Source organism: Odontomachus brunneus, unplaced genomic scaffold (assembly GCF_010583005.1).
Source record: "Odontomachus brunneus isolate Ranch 3 - 2012 unplaced genomic scaffold, Obru_v1 Obru_scaffold_030, whole genome shotgun sequence".
NCBI classification, from domain to species: domain Eukaryota; kingdom Metazoa; phylum Arthropoda; class Insecta; order Hymenoptera; family Formicidae; genus Odontomachus; species Odontomachus brunneus.
The window spans coordinates 1,118,223-1,131,333 of NW_022639480.1; the positions used below are offsets into that span (position 1 = coordinate 1,118,223).

General features: G+C 47.7%; 1 protein-coding gene across 1 annotated transcript in view; it reads left to right on the forward strand.

Moving 5' to 3' along the window:
* Positions 1 to 13,111, forward strand: part of LOC116843126 (tyrosine-protein phosphatase Lar) — a 754,320-nt gene that overhangs the window by 83,478 nt on the left and 657,731 nt on the right. The gene's annotated exons all lie outside the window — the stretch shown is intronic.

Genomic DNA, 13,111 nt, shown 5'->3' on the forward strand with positions numbered 1-13,111 from the left:
TCTCTCTCTCTCTCTCTCTCTCTCTCTCCACTTTCTATCTATATACCTGCGACGAGTCTCCTTTTGCCGAGAAAGCTGGCGAGCGTACGAGTCGCCACTCGGGAGAAGAATGCTTTGGAAATCAGTTTTGCCGGGCAATTCATCGGGGAGAAAGCAATGCCAGGTTATCGATGAGAAAGCGTTACGACTCGATGTCGAGGAAAAGTCTTGCGGCTTGTTGAAAATTATTCGTATGATGTGGCGTGTGTGTTTTTGTGATTCGTGACTTGTTAAGTATAAAAATTAATTTGATCGATCGATGTCGTTGGATAAACGAATGAAACAAAGTAGCAATTTATACTTTGTATGGGAATATTCGAAATACTCGTACTACTTGCGCTCGTTATTTTCCTTTTGTCAACTTACCTGATGAACGTTTTAATTATACCTGATTGCTTACGGCGTAACTCTCGCAAATTGATAAACACAGGCAAATATTTTGGCGATCTGTGGAGACTCTTTATAAAATTTACATATCGGTATTTTGCTGGTGTATGCTCACATATTATACAGGGTGGCGGTACATAAAACCGATCCAAAATGTATTTTATGCGATTGGAGCTGTTTTTTAAGTACACCACTTGTTATTTATATAATAATTTAATGATAAATACCGAATAAATATGAAACGATTAGTATAAAGGGAGCGAGGGAAGAAGAGAGAGGGAAAGAGAGAGGGGGAAGACGAGAAAAATTTACCTTGATATAAATTTATCATATTATAAAGAGACAGTTCCGTGCACGATTTCTTATGAAAATATTTGTTTTATCATGTGGAGCTATATGCGCGAATATAAATATTACAATCTAATATTTTAAATATTTTTAAGCGTCGACGAGAAAAGTATTTTGCTGACTCGGTACACTGAAAACAAAATTTTTAAAAATTTATTCTTGTGTGTGTCTGAGACAAAAAATTTTATTTCGCAGAAATAGACTTTATTTTGCATAAATGAACTTTAATTCGTAAGAATAAACTTTATATGTCACAAATAAATTTCCAAATACTTTTCTCTCAGTGTACTTATTTCGGCGTTCTACATTTTCCGAGCGCATAGATCTATCGACTCTTCCTCCTTTCTTTTTTCTTTTTTTTTTTTTCTTTTTTTTTAGAAATAAGTTCGCCTCTTCCAAACTTGCCTCTGTCTTCCAGTGACACTCGATAAATCGTCCAAGTTCGGCGCGTGACAGGTCGAACACTCGGAGAACGGTTTGCAAAGTTCAGATTTATAAATCGACCCCGTTGCGCGAGTGTTTTACTACAATGTTCAACTCTGGCGGGGTTACGCTCGTCTTCGTCGGTGTAGTCTCCGGCAAGTATTTAAATAGAATGCGTTCTGAAACTTGCCGCACGATCCGCGGTGGGAGTGCGCGTATCCCCGCCGTGACGTTGAATGTTTGAGAGACGGTGAAATAGCATCACTTATTCAACGTCAGTTTTCTATAGAGCCGTAAAGTAGATAGAATAGTGAAAAAATAATAAGCCTACATGCAAATTTATCCTGTCACTGATGTCGTCAGTTGACAAGTTGGGGCACGTGTTCAGCCTCAGTTCACGTCGCTTCGAGAGACAGCTGATCAATTGGCATATCGATCGATTATCGTGAAAATAAGCGTGAGCGCATCGCCGATCCGGAGCGACCTTTCTCCCTTTCATCGATCGCACCCAGCGAACGCTATATATTTTCTACGCGCGCGTCCTCCCAGGTTATTCCCTCCTCGTTTTCCACCGGAGTGCGGAGCGGTACGCGGCGGTTCCGTATATTATTGCTTGAAGAAACATTTGGTTTCAAGTGGCGAAGCGGAGGGGGAGGTATGATCGTTGCTGAGGGAGAGAAAAAAGGAAAGAGGCGAAAGGTATAAAGAGAAAGGAAGGAGGAGAGCGGAGCGAGCTTCGTTCTCGCAGCTGCAGCGGGAGAGAAAGAGGTGGAGGGGGATAGAGGGAGAATGGGAGAACAAATTCGCGCGGTGCGAATTACGGTAAACAAGCGGCGACTTCGCGTAACAATGTCGGCTGTGAGCATAACGCTTGCGTGGAGACAAATGCGAATAGCGTACCGTCCGCGCGTTTCACGCTGCTCGTATCCATGAATTTACTTACGATCTGCGCCACAGTAAAAATTACAGGCGCGAGTTATCACGACGCGCGTCCGCGCATCGCCGGGGGTTATCAAAGCTCCGCCGACCCGCGGTGTTTATTTATTCGCGGTGACGTGAAAGCGCGTATGATGATTGCGATAACGAGTTCCGTTTACACGGGGCTTGAATGCTCTAAATCCCGGGACACCGGTGAGACTGTCGCTCCCTTTCGAGCCGGTTTTACCGGCACACGCGCCGCTTTAAAGCTTTTACCTCTCGGAATCACGGCGGCGGAAAAGCTTATGAAATTTAATGCAATTGCGTGGAACGCGTGCGCGCGCCTCGCTCGGGTTTCCGAAAACTCTCTCGGACGTACGAGAGGGCGTTTGTAGAAATATCGATTCGACATAACGGTTTCCACGTCGGTTCCTTCCGATTCGCCTCGTCACGTTACATTCGATTCGCTTTCCTGAAAATTCGCCTCACCGGAAGTAACCCGTCGCGGGGGGGAACCGATATTTCTCCCCTTCCACTTCTGGCCACTCTTTTTGCGTTGGTCCTTGCTTGGCCGGCGCGCGCGCGCGCGCGCGTGCATCAAAGTCTACGAGAGAGTGAAATTTTGCGACGCAAATCTGGGAAAAAGAGTCGATGCAACCCTTCTCTCCCCCCCTCCCCCCACTGTCCCCTATTGGCGTACGATTTCGATAGAACGTGCGTGAACGCGTGTGCGCCCGGTGTGTTCCTCTTGCCGGCAAAAACCCTTCACGTTTCGATTCTTTCGCAAATTATCGCTTGCCGATACTCTCGATCAAATTCTTTCGCGTCCCACATATGTATTTATATATATGTTACGCGAGGTAACAACGCGACATCGTTCCTCCGCATCGCGGGACAAGCCGGATATCTGCGCTTTTCAATCTCCACACACACACACACACATACACACACATGGGATATCGATATATTCCGTGTCTGATTATAAATGATATTTTCGATGTAACATTTAAATTGTTTAAGCGTCAAATACGATTACGTGTTTTCCCCGCCTCTCTCTCTCTCTCTCTTCTTTCCCTTCTCCACCTCTTGTTCTCTCACTTCTCTTTTTTCTTCCCACCATTGCCTCCTCCTTTCTCTGTCGTTCTCTTTCTCTCATTCTTCGCGCTCCTCTCGCTTTGCTGTCCCTCACTCGTTTCCCCTCCCTCTCTCTCTTTCTTTCCCCTCCATCTACCTTTCTTCAATCCTTCTCTTCCTCTCTCTCACTCATAATTTATTCAGCTGTCCGATTCTTATTTGATACTCGTCGCTAAGCTCGCTCCCTCCAGATCTCCGACGATCGCGATTCAGTTTTGTGGATTCGTCGGCGACTTTCGCCTCTTTTTCTAGATTTTTCGTTTTACTTTACGCCAACGGGCACGACTAGGGGAGAAATGTGACCGTGGTTCGCGATAGATCGATGTGACGGCGTTGCATCGAGATGGACCTTGAAGATTGCGGCGTATTTTATGCCAAGGCTGTCGTGCACGCGGGCCTCCCACGCGGCGACATTGCGCGAAGTCACGAATAGTATAATTGAAAATCAATATTTGCGCTTGGTTTTAACCATTGTGCTACCTCCTACGCGACTTCTCCCTCCTCGTCGCTCTGCCTACTCTACCACCCTTTCTGTGACTTCCTACTCCAGCCGTCTTCTTCGTTCGCTTACATTCGGTCGCTTTGTTTTAAATCCTTCGTTCATGCACGAAGGATCCCGCGTAGTTTTACTGTATCGGTAATGGGCTTTACAAGATCTCTCTTTCTCTCTTTCTTTCTCGCTCTGGATAATCGCGATCGAATTAAGGGAACGTTCGTGCCTTCCCGCGCGGCGAGCGCGCGATTCATACATCCTCCGCGATCTTCCCGTTGCAAACACGATCCATTTTCCTTTCCTCCTTATTTACATTCTCCCGTTGTCGTCCTCCTCGCGTTTCCTCGATCGTAACACGATACGCGCTTCCAACTCCGAGTTCCTCGCTTCCACGTGTCGCACCGATTCTCACAGAAAGTCATCCACAGTCGTCGGCTCTTCTCACTGCAATTTCTCATCTGATAGCATTGTTAATCCCGCTCGTCTCGTTTCTTTTCACCGTCCGTTGCATCAATATTTTTCTAATTTCGCGAAACAGGGAGCTCTTCCTCTCTACGTTTCTTCTCGTCCGCTTTAACAAACCAGAGTTCGCGGGGCTTCTCCGTTGCGCCCCTCGGTCTCTCCTCTCTACTCTCGCAGTCCGTTTCTTTCCTCAGTCGGTCGATAATTACTTCATATTGTCCGGAACAAGTCGTACTCGAATTAAGAGCGAAGTGCGCCAAGCCGGCCGTGTTGCCCGCCGAATTTTAATTAAATATGCGATCACGCCGCATGGGCCAGAATCGTAACTGTTTTCCAACACGAGTACTTACGTCGTTCGTTTGTTTGCGTCCGCGGGGAATTCATTAATGCACCGATGCAAGCCCGACTCGTTCGTTATTTACTGCGTTGAAATTACCGCGCGAAATCCCGCGACCGCGGAATTATTTTTATACAATGGCCGCGTCCCAAGTTTTTTAAACGGACTTCGTTTCCGCCCGCAGCTCGCCAGCTCGCGCAGATAAGCAATTCGAGCGCTCTTTTTTTTTGCATTTCGCGGCCGGACTCGACGTAGACAATCGTTGGCGCCGACGTGGTTGATGCAACGGGATATTAATTAACGTCAGTTGCGCGCCGCGATAACGCCACTGAACTGAAATAATAGCACTGGGCGCGAGGCATATTTTAGGTGTTATTTCGTTGGTTTGTATCATGCTTGTGTGACGTGGCGCGTTGTTTATTCACTTCCGCGTGGCGGTATGAGATAAAAATCAGATCAATTAAAAATAATAGAGTCGAAATGGAACTCCTGAATTAAAAAATGTGATGCACATAGTACGGGAAGTGTGTTCAATGAAATATATACTATACTGTATATATGAACAATGGATTGTATTTGATTCTTTTTTTCAATTTTTAATTTGCGGCATTGTATTTTAATTTTTCAAATCAATCGAGCCGTGTAGTCATGCATTCGCTGCTGTCATTTAAACCAATAATATCATAGTGATAATATTTCTATACCTGAATAGAAAAAAACAAGCTCTGTCGGAGAATCACGAGAACCGCGAGTAATTGCTCGGGTCTATCGGAAACAAATAAAAATGGACGAAGCCATTGAGTCTGGGTTGCGGGGAAAGTCGGTCGGCAGTCTCATCATTAGTGTTCGCAGTCTCGCGACGGGCAAAAGTTTGCTCGCCGTCGAACTGGTATGGACCAGAAGATGCAAATGGTCAAAGGATAGCACGCTCTTTCAGGGAAATCATCTGAAAAAATCCATCGCGAATCTCGCTTTAACGAAACGCGCCCGGGGAAAAACTTGCCATGCGTTTCACGGAGTGTGACATCTCAACATTTTCCTTCCGCGCGAGAGTGTTCCGCCTCGGGCGGGCAAAGGCGAATTTTTAATTTTATCACTCTCACACTTTCAAAGATGCGCTTCTCGCTCGTTGATGTTAATCAGTCGGCGGGCGCGAGCAACGACGAGTTGCGCGAAGCTGCTACTGAAGCGGCAACGGTTTCCGTTTTGTTGATTCGCAACAGCCGGATCATTTGCTCACGGTAAATCTCTCGCGATTTCTCCACGGGAAAAATCATCCGCGAGGTCGTGGCCCTTTCCCGGGCCCGTAACGAGGCATTTCCTGCATCTACGGTGGCGTTTATTCTTGTATCGCGAAGTATTGCTTCGAAATAACGAACAAATATTACGTAGACCAAAACTCGATCACTAATAATCAATTTCTTCCTTAAAAGAAAAAAAAAACTGATTTTTACTGCGACCAACATTGCAGTTAAACTTCTTTTCTTATACTCCTTGATTCCAAAACAGAATTTCAGAACTAAAAATGCGAGAACAACTGCCAAGAAGAACCAGACTTTCTTTTAGAGCATCAACGTGACTAAGACGATGTCAGTAATTGGGGTGTTTTGCTCTATGTGATATTTTTTCGTTATTTAGAATCTGTATTTCGCGATACAGAAATAAACGTTAGTTTTACTGAAAAAAAAAAACTGGCTTTTAAAAATGACAGTGAGCCAAGGGGGTCAATATAATTTGGGTGTTTTATTTTAAACGTAGGTTATTGAAGTTTTATTCCTCACAGTTGTGACGGTTCGAGGGGGAGAATTGGTTACCGTCGGGACAGACCGAATAAAAGGAGGATTTTGGGACGAATATTACGTCCTCCGCTCAAAGACGGAATTAGCATAGTCACCGTTATGGAGATTTTCCGTCGGTGAGGCGCGCTATCGCGCGATTTCGCGCGAGGAGCCGGCGGTGCTCGGGCCGCAAAGTAGGCGATGTCAGCGCGACCGCTTCATTAGGCGTATATAAGTGCGCGCCGGCGAAATTGCAGTTTCGCCCGTATTTGCCCGCAGTCCGGCAATACGCTCCTCTTCAGCCTCAAGTTGCGCTGTTGACACGCGCCCGTAAGTTTAACGTCCGTCACGTACCGCGCGCATCGCGTGCGGCTCGCGTCGGCCGGGCGATGAGTTCTCTCGTAAAAAAGATGCGCCTTTATTTAGATGCATGCAGGTGCGCGCCACTCGGCGATCGTAATTACGCCCGTAGCGACGCGAAAAACGCGCGAGAATAGAAAAGGATGGCGAATCGTCGCCTGAATATTCCCGACATAATCGGCCCCCCGTATCTCGATTTTTATACGCTGCGAGAGAGAAAATGTCTGGAAAGAAGAGAGGAATAAGTCGAGTGAAAATTCACTCGACGGGTGTTGATAACATATTTAGCATACACTAATATGCATAATTTTGCAATGTGTAATTTGACAATGAGAGGAAAAACTTTTGTCAAATGAGAAAATATTTTCTGAAACGCATCCTTCAGTTTTTCACGACAGCAATTGTTTATTCCGTTCGAAGATTCGGATTTAAGTAAATATGTTATTGGCAGCCCAGAATAGATAGTTGTTATTTTTCAGATATTTTTTCTCTCAATGCACACACGCAAATGAGAGGTAGACACGGGTGGAGATTTTAAATGAAAGGGGGAAAGTATATTGTTTATTTTGGAGGTTACAATTAGTATCTCTCTCCTGGAGAAACGTATGACTCGGTGAGGGTGGATTCGTAGTCGTTGCGGGATGGGACCGCGGTGGAATTAGCTGCGGACTTTACACCCGGTAAAAAATCCCTTCGGTCTCCGGCGTCGCGCTGGGGAAGAAAAAATCTCCGTGAGCAAAGTTGCGGGCTAGTTTTATAGTGAAATCGGATAATTCTAGGTTTTTCATAAACGGTAATGCGTCGTATCACGCAGCGCGCGCTCTCCCCCGCGGCGCTTTTAATAACCGACACGAAAGGTCTGTATTACGAGTAACGACGGGGATAAAAAAAAAATATGATAACCGTAGCGTGACCTTGCAGTACGTGGTAATATCGCGAGTGCATACCGCGGGCGCAAATTGTGCACCACGAGGAAATTAGTGTTTTGCGGCGGCGGCAGCAGGTCGAGTGTGCGCCACGTAAAGTTATCGGTCGCGCGTGAATCTAAACGCCCTCGCGTGGACGTTCGTGTCACCGTATAGAACGTGCGACAGAGCGCGTGTTAAATCGCCAGGGTGCGGTGCAAAATCTTTGACTCCTGCGCGAACGCTTCTCGTAGCCAGTAGTAATGGTGGCACAAGTCGATTATCGACGCGTCCACTTGTGGTGTCGTCCGATCGATATCATTTGCATCGCGTGTACATTCTAGTGAGTGGATATAGAGATTACTCAGTAATAATAAGCTGAAATTGCATAAATTAATAACGACGTGGTGAGTTCGCGCTCATCTACAACAACATGACAGCCGTCGAGAAAAAGCGAGAGTGAATGTCCGACCTAGATGGACACATATTTACTAGTTTTAGAAAGAACTTGTTATAGAAAGAAATATCTAAGAGGTAGAAAATATTTGAATTTGAACCCTTTTATTTAAATGAAATAAATAATTGCTTTCATGAAAAGCTGAGGTTTCAACAAAATGTATGTCTTTTTCTACTATTAAAAACATATAGTAAAATTGGAAAAAATTTATACGAAAAGACTACTATTCTCTCCGTGTACTTACTTTAACCGCGTTCCTGAAAAATTGTGGATGTCTTTGAATAAAAGATTTGAAAAGAAGGTCGTGAAAGATTGAAAAATTATTATCAACAGTAAGAGATAGGGAGAATGCGGGTGAATGCTGGAGAAATAGACAGACAGACAGACAGACAAGGACTGCGGCGAACTGCGGAGGGTAATCCTCGAGCGACCCTCAGGGACGAAGACAATTAAGCCCGCGTAGCGCCTGTTTATTTGTGCGTCTCCGGCGAGGCTTGTCGACGAGAATACGAAATGCCAACGCGGGGCTGGCGACGATGACGAGCCTCGCGCATTCGGCGAGAGGGATGGCAGCGACATCGACCGGCATCGGCAGGCTCGCCGTTGCGGCCCCATAATGGCGTCAATAGTGCTGATTATGTGACCGCATCCGTTCGCGTCGCGCGCGTCCTCGTGTGTGCACGCGTCTGTGCGTGCGTGCGTATATGTATGCGAGGGAAAGGGTTCACGGTCCGAACGTGGTAGCGAAAATGGTTCCCTGACCTCGTCCCCCCCGATGGGCAAAGTGGTAGAGCAGGGGCGCGGCGGTTCAGGCAGGCGAGGGGGAAAGGGGGACAGAGAGCGCAGGGGGTGCCACGAATTTGAGAGCTTCGTCGTTCGCAGCAGGGGCGAATGTGAAAGCTACGAGCGATCGACGGCAGGGGCGACGGCAAATGAGGTGACAGTGGTGCGAGAACATATTGGGGTGGCCGGACGGACGCGCGTACGTGCGGCGTCGCCCTCGGCGCGAGCGGGTCCGGACCGCCACGTCGGGTTCCGGCGCGCGTCCTGGACGTTGGCAGGATGAAGGGTCATCGAGATTGCACTCGGGACTCTCTCCAATGCGCCGATTCCAGAGAGGGAGCGAGAGAGAGAGAGAGAGAGGGAGAAATTTCGTCGCCGCGACGCGACGCGACGATAACGAGCCACTGTTCGGCGTCCGCAGAAGGGATTTTCCTGATTTTTGCGACGTCGCGGTGCACGGAGCACCGCGAGCTCTCTCTCTCTCTCTCTCTCTCTCTCGCGCGCGCGCGCGCACGGTAGGACGTCGATTCGTGATCTGTCCGACGAGAAGTCCCGGCTCGATTTCATGACGACGCATTATCGGTTTTGAGATTCGCGACGGCGAATGTGCTCTTCACAGAGGCGTCTGATTATGGAGAGATGTCGGGTTCGTTGACAAAATTACGGAAAATAGAGGAACGAACCAGACGCGTCAGGATTGGAAGAGATATCCGAGTTGAAATTTTGATCCTACCCCTTCGACCTCAATATGCCATGTAATGCTCACTTTGATACTCTGCAGCTTACATCAATCTTTCCTGATTCTATTTAACCTACTTACTCGGCCGAGAGATTTTCTTTAGAATATACCAGCGGTATTTTTGGCGTATTTTTAGTCATTTAAAAGCGCTAAACGCAAAGAAGAACTTCAGTTTTCATATGTACCAAACATATACTGATCCCTCAAGATATACGCTGAGAGAAAAAGTATCCAAAAAATAAAAAATATTTATTCGATGTGTGAGTACGAAGAGCATATTGTTTCGAGTCTAATTTTTTGATCAAATAAAAAAACAATTGTTTTCATGAAAAATGACGACATTTTAGCAGTGTATATTTTCTCAATTAAAAATTTTTCAATGCAGAAGTATGTATATCATTACAAGTAAATATGTAGTTACTACTTATCGAAACAAGTTTTTTTTATACTTTAGACATTTTTCCTCTCAGTATGCAGATGTGTTAGAAAGTTGAAGTCAGAGAGGTGGGGTTAAAATTTTAAGCTCGATGCATCGAGGAATGAGATGGACTTTGCGTGTCGTTCGCTTTAATTGCGCGCGAAGGGCGCGCGGTGGGGCCGGAAAGCATCGCGAGAACGATCGCGCTCGGAATACCGGTCAATTACAAAAGCCGACCGACACCCGCGAGCAGTGTAAAAAGATAAGAGTTATTACTTGAAAATTATAAGAAGTCGCGCGCGACCGGCGAAACGGCGCGGTTTAATAGTAAACCTACTTCGATAATACGTCGTGATAAAGAGTCAGCGGGGCAAGCTGAGTGCGCGCACCTAAGCCCTCGGGGGTCGGCATCGGTCTGCGCCCCGGCCTCGGGCCTCGCTCATCGATCGACCGTATTCACGGGGAGAAACAATTTCTCTCCCGACGGCTCGTTAGGCCGACCGATATACGTAGTCGATACGGAATCGCAAAGTTGCGGGAGCGAAATTCCGCGAGGACGTATGCGAACTCGCAAATGCCTTCGATCGATCCTTCCTCGTGTGTGTTTCCTCTCCCTCTCTCTCTCTCTCTCTCTCTCTCTCTCTCTCTCTCTCTCTCTCTCTCTCTCTCTCTCTCTCTCTCTCTCTCTCTCTCTCTCTCTCTCTCTCTCTCTCTCTCTCTCTCTCTCTCTCTCTCTCTCTCTCTCTCTCTCTCTCTCTCTCTCTCTCTCTCTCTCTCTCTCTCTCTCTCTCTCTCTCTCTCTCTCTCTCTCTCTCTCTCTCTCTCTCTCTCTCTCTCTCTCTCTCTCTCTCTCTCTCTTTCTCACACACACTCACTTGACCGGCGCGCGCGAGGGAAACGTTTTAACATCCTTGAATTCAGGCCGCGGAAGAGAAAGAGCGAAAGAAATTACCAGAGATGGTGAACGATCGGCATCGTAGCGGGACGCGGCCGATGTATGTTTCGCGCGACTGAAAGTTTCAGTTCGCCCATGATTTCCCTGCATTCACCAGCAGCGACATGTAGCGTGGGTCTTCCGTGGGAGCGCGCTCGAGCTATTAACTCCGCTACGACCAGATCCTGGCCCATAACGTAGGCGCGCGTTGAGGGTGGCTTAATTATTGCCTGCGCGTTATAAATACAGCTTTACTTAATTTACACGCTAGGCTGAGGCCATAAAATGAGATACATCTCCGCGCGGTAGATTTATCGGCCGCGCCCACGAGGAAAATTAGAAAAAGTGAGCGCTTCGGAAATTCACGAAAAGATGAATTGCAGTAAACAATTAATGTTTGCCCTGCGCGCGGGGATCCTTGGCGCGGCAGGAGAGAGTTTCGAGCGCTCCATCACACAACGGAATCACGACTCGATTTTTCACGGAGCGTTATTCATCGATCTCGATATACCGCGTTTATATCAACGTTTGTTTAAGTCCCCGGCGCGAGCGCACACACGTTCCTCTGCGGTAACGCGCGACACCCCGGCGCAAAAATATAGCATTGTTATCCGATAAATCCAACGGCGCGTGACTTAAAATTCCGTGTGTTATTATTTTTCTGTATTATCGAAAAACCCGCCGTCGCGGTGGATGGCGAGCAAAAAGCTTCTGGCAATAATCTGTTTAAATATCCGCCTGCGTACGCGCGTCGTTTTATTGCGGATATACGGGCTGGGAACGGCGGGACTGAGGGGGGAGAGGGGAAACGTGACTTTTAAATTGGCCACGACAGATGCGCGAGTTTACACGAGGAGGGGTTAATTCGCTATAATCCCCGAATCTCGAGTGAATTGTCGTGCAGCGACCGCCCGAAAACGCACCGTGGATTCTGCACGGAGAGATTAAAGCGCGGAAAAAAGACAAATTGCGCGCTCGCGCGCTCGCGTTGACTCACAAGGTTTGTCAGCTGTAATAAGAGACAAAAAACCGCATAACATCTCGCAGGGGGATATAAAACGGCAACCCCGGAAAAGCTGTCGTCTCTCGCCGATATAATTACCGATCGCATGGTTAATCTTGAATTTTTATTTTTATTTTATATTCGAATTACGATATCCGGCTCTCTGCCTCGTTCCGGCCTCGGGATAACTTCAATGAAGTCCGCCAAGTCGACGAGGCTGAGAGAGGAGAGGGCGTTCGTAAAAATTGCTGCAGAGACATTTGAATATCCGCCAGCCGTGGATTGGAAACGACATCGTGGTCGTCGGGCCGATATTAAAAGAACTCACGGTCGTGTTGCGATTATCTTTTCTCGATTAGAATCGCGCGATCTCGTCGCGAAGCAGACTAGCTGGAAGAGTGCAAACTCCGTCGGTACTCCTCGTAGGCGGATCGGCGGCATAATTAATTATCTCGGCGTTGGCGAACCCCAAATATTGTTCGGTCATTGAATGCGGTCGAAAGGGAGCATCCGCGACTCGCGACGCGACGTTACGCGAGGCTCGTTTTCCATCACGGCCTGCCGCGCGATTTCGCCCGTGTCGCGATGTCAAGTGCATTACGAGACATGCACTCGTGACGTGTCGCGCGCACTCCCGCTTATAAATCAAGCTTGTCCGTCCGTGTCAATACTAACCGGATCAAAGTGAGTTTGTAAAAGTCAAGGGGGTGTAGTGGAGATGAATCTCGCGAGCGAGTGGGCCAGCCAGCCAGCCAACCAACCAGCCAGCCAGCCAGCCACCGTTCTCTCATTTCCACCCTCGACCCTTCGCTCCGTTGTGTTCCATTCCGTTCGGGAATGGTGTCCCCCTGGCTGGCCGCTGCTGCGCTCGTTATAGTTCCTCCTTTCGCGGCGCTTATTCATGCCAGTAACGCGATCGATGCTTCTGGCACGAGCCACATGGCTTGTGCATCGGGCTACATGCCGGCAGATAGTATCTGTCCGCATCGCCTGCTATCGATTTTCCAGCGGCTCATCTACGCGGACCTGCTTTATTACGCGTACCGTGGGAATTGTTCGCTTCATTATGCCAAGAATCGATTAGGCGAATAATCAGTATCCAAGAGGATCGTGCCGCGGGCACGAAAACGTCCGGCGGATTCGTCGACGGGAGAGAGAGAGAGAGAGAGAGAGAGAGAGAGAGAGAGAGAGAG